Raw genomic sequence first — 12,465 nt, forward strand, 5'->3', positions numbered from 1 at the left:
ATGCCCAGTCATATTCCAGGTTTCTCAGGCATCCATGTTCAGTGAATGGAAGGAATTGTTAAACTGTACTGAATAAGAACAAAAGCCCCAGTGAAGTATTCACTTACTTAGAAACAGCTTTCTGTTTCAATCTCTTTATTCAGTTACATCATGGGATGCTGTGCAGGAGACATTGAGCCAAAAATGCTTTAATCAAATAAAGAAACTGAAAAGGACTTCTCCTCTCAGTACCATTTTATTGTGACTAATATTGTTGTTGTCTACAGTGTCTGTATCAAAGAATCTGTGTTGATTTAATCATTTCAGGCAAGGTAACAGAGAGAATCCTCAATACACATCCATCAGCATATGTTCATGGAGATCAGTGCCCTCACACCAATGTAATGCAGCCCAGGGTTTAACTGGTAACTGAAGCCCCCAGCCCTCTTGGTAAGTTTCTGGATGAACTCTGGTTGGTTCACCAGGCAATAATCATGAAAGGGGGCACATCCATCTGAGGAGATATGGCATATATACTGTTCCAATGTGACAGCTGGCTGCTTTTTACCACTTGCAAGGCGACAAGAGACTCTGCCATTGCCCTTGCCCTCCACAGTGATTTTGGTACCTCTACTGCCAACACAAGACTTTTGTCAACCACAATCTGGACTGAGTGCAATGTTTGAATTAAGCCAGATGCCATAACCTTTAAATCAGCCTGTGAAAAGGCAAGAGAGAGAAAGAAGGATATGATTGCTCCAGTTTGGCAGTGCTGGCTTGATGTTTCTACAAAAGGTGCTGCAATTTTTAAAACATGAATGTACTGGTTTAAGCCTTTGCTGTAATTAGGCCTTTGGTGATCCTAATTAGGGGTTTGTCAGCTGACACAGAATGACATTTGAGAGCGTGTGTAGGGTCTAAATGCTAAAATGTAGGGGCTGGGTTTGCATATCTGTTCACAAGTTACCCAAGGGGATTTTCATCTTCAACATGCCTTCTAGGTAAGCCGTTTGCTCAGTGACAATGATAAGGATGGTGGCACAAGCAGGGGTATTCACTCTCAGTGCTCAGTCTTCCTTTGTTCAAAAGATTTCTGTTGCCACACCGGGGGAGAAATGATAACACACACTTATCAAGCCACTGTGACATATCGACAGCAAAGGTAAGATTGAATCTTAACATTATCTGACCGGAACATCATCAGAAGAGAGAGCCAATGTGCCTTCATGTGTCAATTGTCTGTCAAAGTGTCTGGCTGATGGCTGCAAGTGACAAAGACAGCCTCTGAAACACACATCAGTTCTGGAACAATTTGCTAAGGGGAACAGGTCATGAATGACTTAACTATCACTAATAGTAATCTGTAATTATTACCTCGTTAGGCTGTGTTCTGTTAAAGCCACCTCCTGGGAGAAGGAATGAAGTCAAGGGCACACCTTGGACAGATCTCCCCCTACAGATCTCTCTGTGGGACTACCCTTGTGTTTAGCCTTGCTGTTGAAATAATCAATTACGTTCATCTTCTAATTAATGAACTAGTATCCGTTTCACAGGACGCGCTTGTGCCGTAATTACCGCAGTTGTGTTACCAGTGCAGTACTCGGGAGTAAACGTGTGTGGAGTGCTGCTGAGCTTGAATTGCATGCTGTGAGGAGGCAAGGGGGGTGCTCCCTCTGCTCTGGAATGGACAATTTTTTTTCAGTGAGAAAATACAGAAGAACCTGATCAAAGTGTCACGAATGAGACAACATACTTTTCTCTGGTTTGTGGTGTATTAACTATACCTTTCTCTTTTATGGTCAGAATTAAGGTTTTAGTTTAAGCATTTGTTTTATCTGAACTGCAGGAGGAAGTCTATTCTGTACAGTAGGAAAAGTCTGCAACTCAGTGTGTGTGGAGAAAAAAAAATTTGCCTCTTTCTATTTTTTATGTTATGCTGTTGAACATTTTTGTGTATAAGATTTTAAAATTCCATGAAAATTTTGTGTATAAGATTTTAAAATTCCTTGAAAATCTTTAATAAAAAGTGTAATATCATTATTAAACATGTCTGAACAGAGGCTTTATGGGGAGTCAACTAGATGGACAGTCTGATCACTTGGAAATTGATACTTTCATTTGAAATGAGTTTACCTAATAATATTTTATTTCTCCTATCAATTAAATTCTATATCGAAAATTAGAAGAAAAAAAATATGGAACATTTCATTGACGCCAACTAGAAATGTCACAGCAAGTTACTGGGGCAGTTCTTTAAACGGTGTAAATTAACCTGACTTCACTGAATTACAAAAGACCTTGCTCTTTAAGTTCTAGTTACAAAAACAGCTTTTCTACCTTCCTCCTGGAATTTGAGAATAATGTACAGCTTTATTTCAGTGAATCAGGACTTACAGCAATGAAAAGTAGCTGAGATGATCAGCATGGGGCTCTTTGTACATAAAACCAAATCACTAGACTGTTACAACACATTTGCAAACTGGAATAAAAAAAAATGCAAAGGATTTGTTTTGTTTGTGGCAGTTTCTTTTTGTTTATTTTTCTTCATCACTTTCCTCCATTTGTTTCCTTGTTATCTATTGAAAATCTTAGTTTAAAATTTGCATTTCATTTGGTTATACAACTCACATATTTTTGTATAACACCTCTTTGCTACTGATTGTCTGGTGGAGTAATGTTGCTGTATGCTTAACAAATTATGGTTCTGTTATGTAGATGATGCCAAAATATCTCCTTTATATTATTATAACTTTAGACCAAACAAGAAGAATTAATTATTCTGGTAAAAATTTGTGCATATGGTACTCAAAGCAACTTCTTATATTCTATACTCCAGAAGAGAGGCAGAATAGGGGCAGAATGTAATAATTTTCTAAGAAATTAAAGTAGCTGTTTCTTACTTTAGCTTCCTTATGCATTTGTGTGCCAAGTTTCAGTCTGAAGCAGACTTTCATGGTTGCATATGGAACTCTCAAAGTGGCTGCAATGAAGACACTGACAAACTGAACAATGCTGAAGCTATATAAATCATTATGCAGTGGATGTATGCCAGCTGCCAAATGATGGGATTTGAAAGAAAATTCTGTGTGTGCAGCTTATTTCAGACTTTTCTTCTTCGATATTTCTTTTACCTGTCAGTAAAATCTCTCACTTGTCTTGTTTTAAGCATATGAATACTGAATTAATGGACCTCTGTCCCAGTCTAGACAGAAGTATTCTGACAGAAAGTCCTGTGTTTTGGAGTGGCCAGCTGTACCACTACTTTGTTCTGGGTGTACATGTGGGTGTGTGTTTGTATTAGCAGCAGCATGAACAGAAATGGCACTTTAGAAACCTGTGCTGGCTTGAACTCTCTCCCTTCCCCCTGGATCTAGCAGGAGAAATCTTTCTCATTAAGAGGCATGTGAACACTCTGTACAGAGTTGTGATAAATTACAGATGTGTAGTAAATTAAATTTATGATAGCTACTTTGAACTCCTCCTATATGCTTTACTTATTAATCTTCTTTCTTCTGGGATCACTTCTGCTGAACATCTTTCAGGATTTCCACATTTCTAAACTGGTCTGCTACAACTGTGTATGAATATAGGATGCTACTGAAGGAGGGTGGAGGCATGAGTCAGAGACCTCATTAAAGAGAAATATTTCACTGCTTTGGAAAACTATTTGAATAGAGAAAGAGGAGGAAAGTTACAGCAGTGAGCAGCACTGGATTAATGTCAGGCCATTTCAGTGGCGCTTCTAATTGACTGTATTGTGATAGCCCATACATAGACAAATATCTTATCAAAATGAGGATACAATAGCTAAATCTCTGCTCCATTTTCATCTGATTCTGGATTCAGATCTTAGATGACTAATCAGTGAAGTTAACCTCTGTGCTACCCTCTCTCCTGTGTCCCCATAACAACACTTTCACCCTCAACACAGTTGTGAAAAGGTGGCCATATAAACTTGCTCAAAGTGTCAGCTCCAGGAAATTGTGCTCCTTCCTTTCATGAGTCTGAAGATAAAAATACTATCCCACCACCATCCATTAAATGCATTCTCTATATATAGAGAATATATTAGAATGATACTGCGGATATTGAATTTATCTTCATGAAATGGGGATGGTCTCATCAGTCATGAGTGTCACAACTAAGCAAAGACACAAGTGAATAATGAAGCCACCCTTATCGAGTACAGATGAATTCAATTTCCTCTGCACTATAATGTCATATTTGATTCAGTGAACTATAACATCTACTTTTTATTTTTTAAGTTGCCCATGGGTTCTATCTTTTTCTCATTCTCCCTCTCTAAAGCTGTTTTTGGGACACATTTTTCTGCTTTTATGCATCCTGCATGTCTTTTTCCTCTGTCTGACATAACAACTAAGTCGAGTTCATAAATGGCATACACAGATGGTAAGAACACTTACCATGTCAGGTGCCTAAATTCCCTGCCCCTACTAGCTTTCCTGAAGGACCAGTCCCTGGGAGCTATGCTGTCAGAACTTTATGCACAGAAGTACAGACACCAATGGTAAATGAGTTTGTTGTGGGATTTCACTAAGGTTATAATCTCTTATGATTTTTTAAAAAGTGTGTATGAGTTTGTCCATTTGACAGACAGAGTAGCAGGAAGGAATGAATTGTAGGAGTGGACTTGGGGTTAAGTAACCCTGTTTTGAACCCAGGCTGAGGAGAATAAACCAAATGTGCACAATATTATGCAGCAGTGGGTCATACACAAAAGAGTACAAGGAGCAAAATTTTCTGTGGTCTTCTTCTTACCAGGATAGTTTTTGATATGAGAAGAGCTAATCAGAAAGCCTGCTCCTCTCTACACCACAAGCCCCTTGAAGCTTTTTCAAGAAAATGTGCTCTCTGTGAGCTGCATATCAACCTGCCAGTAAGCTGCTGTTCCAGGATGCTTTGGATGCACTGGGAACAAATGTCACTTGCACAGCACTGCTACAGCCAGGCACTAGACATTGCAAGAAGTGCAGAGGGACAGAGCATCTTTGAAGCCTCTCCCACTGCTGAAGTTGTGCCAGCATGCTGGCTGCAGACAATACCAGATTTGTTTTCAGGCAACTTAGCTATTCACACAATCCCATGAAACTGACGTCTGTCTCCTTAGACCGGAGAATGTGCCACTTAAGCTACTAAGGGCAGAGCATAGTGCTGTCCCTGGGAAGAGCTTCTCCTGGCTGGTGCAGTTCTTGGCACAGTGGCCTTTGGCTCAAATCCCCACAGCTTGCTCTAATTTTTCCTCTTTGCAATAAAGAGAATAAACACAAACCTGTTGTGTGAGCAATGCAGCTGCTGCATCGGCTCTGAGCTTGGTGCTATTATGTACCTAGGCTGTATTTTCTATATTGCTTAATACAGAAAAGGGCACAATAGCTCAATTTCAAGCTAATTATAGCAGTAGAAGATTCTATGGGAATGCCTCTCCAGGTTTTACCAGTAAACTCCTTAGAGAAACAAGGAAACGTATTCACATTATATTTACCTAATAGATGAGATTCAGTCTATTAGATGAGATATGAAGTAAATTAAATTCCATGGCAGGTGAACACCCTGAGGGTACTGTAGTTTATAGCACTACATTAATATTCCGTAAGACCACTGCATGAGCTTAGTACAGCTAACTTCAAAATTAGCTTTACAGGCCACCTGCAGAATTTTTTCTGGTTGCTTTCATAGTCAGTGCTGCAATCATAGATAATTTAACATAAATATTAAGTAAATAATTGGTTCAGAATATTTCAAGGTTAGGGACATAAATCTCATTCCCATTACATGCATGCAAGCCATAAAAATACAAGGTGGTGCTTAACCTGGCAATTTTAGTTTCCAATGAGCCATATTCAATTTTTTGAAATAGAAAACACCTAAACAAATTCTACAGAATGCAGTTATTTAAGGTGCAGAAGAATTATTGTGGAAAGCAGATATTAATTCAGAACTCTACATAAAAAATGTTCAGGCTGGTAAAATGATTGTAATGAGTGCTACTAACATTTTAGAGTGCATTTATACAGATTTAGTGATATGAATATAGACTGAAATGATTTTGCTATCCTTTTATGAAAGAATGATTTCTGAAGCTGAGTACTGTTTGAGGTAATGAGAAAGAGGTAGTAGGTGTGCCTCATTATAACAGCTGTGGCTATGACATGCTCTCTTATTAGCCTCCAGAAACTTGCTACTTGCAGGTTAGCTAGAAGTAATCATCACAATAACTAGGTGGTCTCTTAGTCAGAAAAGCACATTTACTTTTTGAAGGAGGTAGACTTCTTTCCTAATACAGTTCTCCAGTATCAGAGCTTGGGAATGAGGTCAAGAACTACTCTTAGATGTCAGACTTTTGGCTGCTTCCAGGAAAATTTTAGCAGTTCATCACAGTGATACTTGGGAATAAGTCAGTAAGGTACTATGTCTGTTATGTGCATTTTCCAAACATCAGCAGGCCCTTAATTTAATGGTTTTTTAAATATACACCACTTGAATTTTTATCAGTCTGTAGCATGTCTGTGTAGATTCTATTTTGATGCCCTTTTCCCTAATTTGTCTGCAAGGATACAAGGAAATTTGTATTTTAATCTTCGCTTTAGACTGTAAATTGGTTTAATTAGCCTTCCGTTCTTTTCCAGATCCTTTTCAAAACATTTGCTCTTTGATATTATTGTCAGACTGTAAGAGGTGGCTAAGGAAGGAGAGCTGCAGGTGTTTCTCATGGACTAGACAATGCCTGTTAATGCAAAATTGATCTAAAATAATTTTAATACCACAGGTCACAGAAAAAAAAATTGCAATCAGAGAACCTGCTGTTAGAATTTGTATTTGTTGACTTTCACCTATTGTTTTCTTCTATGTATAGCAATTTTTTTAGGTTTATTAAGATTTTTATGTGTTCTTTTTATTTCATACCATTCAATGTTGAATCTGAACAAGCTAATTCCCCTTTAAGCGATTCCTTTACAAAACATTTGCAGAGAATAGGTGCTGGCTATTCCCCTACTGCAGCAGGGGAATTTTATACAGATATAAATTTCGGATAGCAGGTCTTGAAGGCAAATATACAGAGATGTTGGCTTTGGAAGGGGAAGGCCGTGCTTTGAATCTTCTAGTCATGACAGCAAAATCCACCAGAGGTGGTTGTTCAAACAACATCTGAATATTTAGAAACTTAAGCAACTGTAGGGAATACTGCTTAAGAGTGGCAGAAATGGATTTACAAGGAGTCAAAATCCATTGAAACTCTGACAGGAATTCTGAGAATTTTCAGGAAGGAAAGACAGTGAAACTTTTCTCACACATGTAATAGATGTTTTTCTTTTTTGCCCACAAGTGAGAGCATGTCAGTGTGAACTCGTAATTATTAAGGGATATATTGATTTATATATAATTTCTTTCTCAAAATTAAGGTATACCTGTGTGAGGATAATGCTAAAAAAACCACTTGCAGATGAAAGTGTGAACATAAAAGAAACTTAGAGGAGGAGAACAGAGGATGGAATTTGAAGGCAAAAGGATATAAAAAGAAGGCAGAGATTGTCTTGCTTATTTTGGTAATTTTTTCCTCATATTTTTTGAGGTACTAAGATGTGTAGTGGTTACATTTGTCTGTATCTGCTAACAATCCTGATTGTGCACTTGTTGCTATGTGGACTCACACAAACTATTAAAGTTTAATGTTTGAATAATTTCAGTAGGGAAAGGTCTGCTCTATTAAAGTGCATAGAAGTTCAATAGCTAAAGTCTATGGCAGACATATGAGTAATATATAGTGTAACTTTTTATAGATTTGATTCTTCTTACTATACCCTAGAGATCCCAGGAGACAATGGAGACAATTTGTAATGAATAACAGAAAACATTTGCAAAAGTTCTATGGTGAATAAATTAAAGCCTTTAGTCATAAGGCTAATAATAGGAGAAGTGAGGAATTAAGGAGTATAAGCAAGGACAAAACATCTAGCAGAACAAATAGATGCAGTAATTTTCAAAAATTTCAGCTAGAATCAACTAAGGTAAATATTCGGAGGCTCAGTGCATGCCTAGACTAGGCAAACTTTGCCACTGAGTACTATAAAATGGAAAGGAGTCATAAACAGTTTGAGAACAGAACAGGAGTGTGTGTCTGACCATTTATAATCTTTTAATCAAACATGGAGCTCATGTCTTGGAGTCTGGTAGCTTTGGAGAGTACTTTGTCTGTGTATTCATGGACCATTCATAATGCAGTGAGCCATAAAATGCTCTCTCACTTTCTTGCTTCAGCAGTTTCAACACCTTCCTCTGGGACAAATTTCTCTAATAACAGGAAGTAATTCAATTTTGCTCTTGCTCCATTCTAAACAAACAGTTCTGACTGTTGTGACTTACCAGATTTGTGGAGGTTGCACAGGGAAGACAGCTAAGCAATTCGGAGTTTACCGGGTGTCCTGTCAGATTGTAAATTGAGTGTTGTAGGGACTGGCATGGATATTGATGCTTTAAAGACCCAAAGGTATTGCTGCGCTTCGTGGCATGCTGCAAGTGGTACATGTTTTTGTTGTGCATCACAGTGACAATGCAAGGAAAGGACTCTGAGGGGCAACACCACTTCCCTGCCTTCCTCTCCTGCCTGCCGCCCTGCTACTAATGGTCCTATCACTAAATGTGTGCTTTGCTGATTTTAGAATCTAACAAACAGATAAGATGAGTAAAACTCTCTCTTCATTCCGATAGCTGCATTTCTGCCACAGGTATAAGGCTTCAGCCAGCAGCAATGTAATTCAGGGGACAATTTGGCTGGCTGCGGATTCACACATTGTCCTAGTTTGGATTCTATACATCTCTTAAAATTTGAAAGGTGGGAAGTTAATTTGTGAAGCTGTTGAGTTTGTGAAGAATACTTTGAAAGATTTTCCTTATCCATTTATTTAACATTTTTTTCTCATAGCTGTTTCAGAGTGAAATTATATTTATCTTTGTTTTTATTAATAATAAGTACTTGCAGGCTTGAATTTATGTTGCTGCAGAGAAAATGCAAATATATCAAGGGCATGAAAATTGATTTAGAAATGGAATACTCTTATTATATTCTGTAAGGCCCACACTGATTTATTTGGGTTAGTTTAAAAAACAGCAAATCTCTCAGCGAATGGGTCTTCCTTGCAAAGCTTCTTGGGAAGCACCTTGTACTTTTAGAAAGGTAACTAGTGATATTTGTCTTGTCAAATCAAGCGTTTTCTTCCTGTAGCTCTTTATCTCTCTGGCCTAATAATTTGAGGCTCATCTGCAAGTCCTGTTATGGCTGGGGGCACCCCTTCATGTGAGGTTTTGAAAAAAAGCATCCTTACTGCTTCTGAGGATTTCCTGGTTGAAGAAGTACTGAACAGGTCTCTGTTTTAACTGGATTTTTTTTAACATTCCAAAGCAGCTGTGTTCATATAATACTTTCCTATATTTTCCTTTTTTCTGCTCTAGATGGCAATGTAGCACTTTTTCTTCCAGTGGGAGCCTCATGTTTCTGTAATATTTGTATAAATCCAGCGAGCTAGAATAGGTTTATCTTATTATATGTATACAGTGCTAGCTGTAATGGTTCCCCTGCCACTCAGCTGTGACTCTCATCCCATCGCTTGTATTCACCCTCCTACCTTGTCTTTTTTATGCCCTCACCTCACAGTCTCCATCTCCTGCTCCTGCCACTGCCACTCTAATTCCACCACCTTAATTTTTTTGCCTGTGTTAGATGAGGATAACTGTGCAGGAGACAGACTTGACTTTCACCCTTTTGGAGCCAGTTGCCCAAATCTTTGCTTTTACAGTCTTACATTTCCACTGGTTCCTTCATATCCTATCCCTTATTTTCTTCTTCTTTTGTTTTTTCTTTTCCTTCCTTCCTTCCTTCCTTCCTTCCTTCCTTCCTTCCTTCCTTCCTTCCTTCCTTCCTTCCTTCCTTCCTTCCTTCCTTCCTTCCGGGGTGGGTTTTTTGTTTGTTTGTTGTTTTTTTCTGGAAGAACTTAATTTCTATGAAGACTCACTCATGGTGCACTAATAAAAAGAACTCTTCCAGCTGAGTAGACCCTCCTATTTTGCTTGTGAAATAGAATGTGCTATACCACCAATCTACAGTACTGAAAATAGGGACAGGTTAATAGCATATATTTCCAGTTATTTAAAGGCAGTTGTACTGCATCAGATAACATCTACCTATTATTCTACCTTTATAATGTGAATGATGAGGGAAAGAATGTTAGACAGATGATGTATAAACTCCCTTCAGGTGGCACTTGAGAATTTAAAGGTTCCTTGAGTCAAAGGTGGCTTTGTATTGTTGCAATCATCTTGATGGAGACTTCTGTGAATGGTGCAGTTTGTTCCATAACAAACCTCCAATTCCATTATGGAACCTATGCAGACAGTTCTTAATTTTCAGATGATCTAAACATTCTTTTAGGTATTAAGGTGTCCCTGTTTACTAGGTTATAAGACATTGTGAACAATTGTTCTTCTTAATTTGGGGGTGGGGATGAGGTACAGTAGAGTGTACACCATGTAACAGAGTTATGTAATTATGCTGCCTGTTTTGTTAATTTTTGTTTTTCCTCTCACATTGAAGCCCAGTGGTTCTTTTTATTTTTAAGTTTGCTGCTGAACATGAAGATTTTTTGAGATGAGTGCAAGATCTTTTTGTAATTGGTAATAGTTAATTTGGAATGCATTGGTGTATCTACATGGTGCGGTTATTTCCCTCTCTTGATCTTTGTTTTGTGTTTACTGACTGGGGATTTCATTTGGTGTGTTATCACCCCTTCACATTGAAAGAGGCATCTCCTGCAGCCCTTCACAGTCACTTGACAAGTGAGTGATTTTGAATAATCAGAAAACTTAAGTAACCTGTTCATGAATATGCTGAAGAGCATTAGCTTTAACACAGTAAACCATTTTTGGCTACCTTTCTGCAATATGAAAATTAAAAATGTATTCATATTATTAATTTTATAGCCCTTAACTAGTAATTAATTCTTGATATCATGAGGGGGACTTCCTTTCTATCCCCAGAGAGGTGTTTGAGAGGTGCATGTGGTGAATTGTGTAACGGGGCAGGGGAGAAGGTGTTTTCTGCAGTGTACTTTTTCATATGCTTTTCACACTTCAGGAGCATTCCAATAGATTTCTGGGCCATGGCCTCCCTGGAAATTGTGTTTACCATCCCATTAAGTTTGCCCATGTGTCTGAGTTGACTCCTACTGTAATTTCAAGCAATGGCTGATCAAAAGTTCGTCACACATGGAAGTGACAAACTTTTGATTTAGAAAAATGGTAAAAGCAATGAAAGAAGTGATTAACAGATACAAAACTACTGTTTGAGAAATGGGAAACTGGAGAGTAGCTTAAACTACCATGAAAATGGTATCATTAATATAGGAAGGGAAGGAAGGAGATGAACAAGAAAATAGATATTTTTAAGAAAAAAACCCTTAAATGCAGAGAAATATGTTTGAAGAGATGGTACTAAGGACATGGGCAGAAAAACCAGCCGTGACACAGCACAACAGGAAGTGTTTCAGAAGCCACCTCTGTTAGATGGTGAGGTCGCTGTTGACTTCTAACATGTGCACACACACAAAACTTCTGAATCAGATTCAGCATTGAAGGATGACTATAACAGAGTACAATGGGAAAAAAATGGGCTATCAGAATAGAATATACCTGGCAGAAGACATTAGGAATAATAGGAAATCATTCCATGTATATATAATTAGTAAGGGAAATACCAATGTAATAAGTTTCTTTTTCTCCTATGCAGTAAAACTACAAGAAGAGGGCAAGAAGACTTAGGGCGTTGTTATGTCCTTTTTGCATCAGTCTTTGTAAACTGCTTGAAGGAAATTACAGCATAACTAATACCAATTGAAAAAGAGGTATAATTCAAGTCTAAAATAAATTTAAGTCTTAGAAATGTTAGGTGTCTTCAAGCAAATGGAACTGACCAACATCACCAAGGGATATTTAAAGAACTTGAAAATACCAGTGCTTATATTTATTACATGGTTGATAACCATAGCACTGAAAAGAACCACAACAAAGAATCACTGAAAAACTAGGAAACGTTTATATTTATAAAAGGGAAAAATAGGCCTTCATTTAAGTTCAGAAAAATTCTGGAACAACGTATGAAAAAACTTGTACTGCATTCACCTTGAAAAGGTGAATAAAAAGGTGTTTAACAACAAAAAAGACTTGGGAGAAAAAAAAGTTAGTAAAGAAATTCAGTATCTTTGTGTGATGACAATCTGCATGGATAGGATAGAAGCAGGAAATGCATCTCTTCTTTCAGCTAAACATGGTCTTCACAAAAGTTCAGAAGGGAGGTAATGAAATTGATTGATAGCCACATCTATACACTGACTCTTTGTGGTTACTGTCTAAATGATAACAGAGTTCTAGCCAGAATTCCTTGGGCCCTTTCTGGTCAGTGTTTCTGAACTTTACCAA

The sequence above is a fragment of the Motacilla alba genome, chromosome 3, assembly GCF_015832195.1.
Source record: "Motacilla alba alba isolate MOTALB_02 chromosome 3, Motacilla_alba_V1.0_pri, whole genome shotgun sequence".
Classification (NCBI taxonomy): Eukaryota; Metazoa; Chordata; class Aves; order Passeriformes; family Motacillidae; genus Motacilla; species Motacilla alba.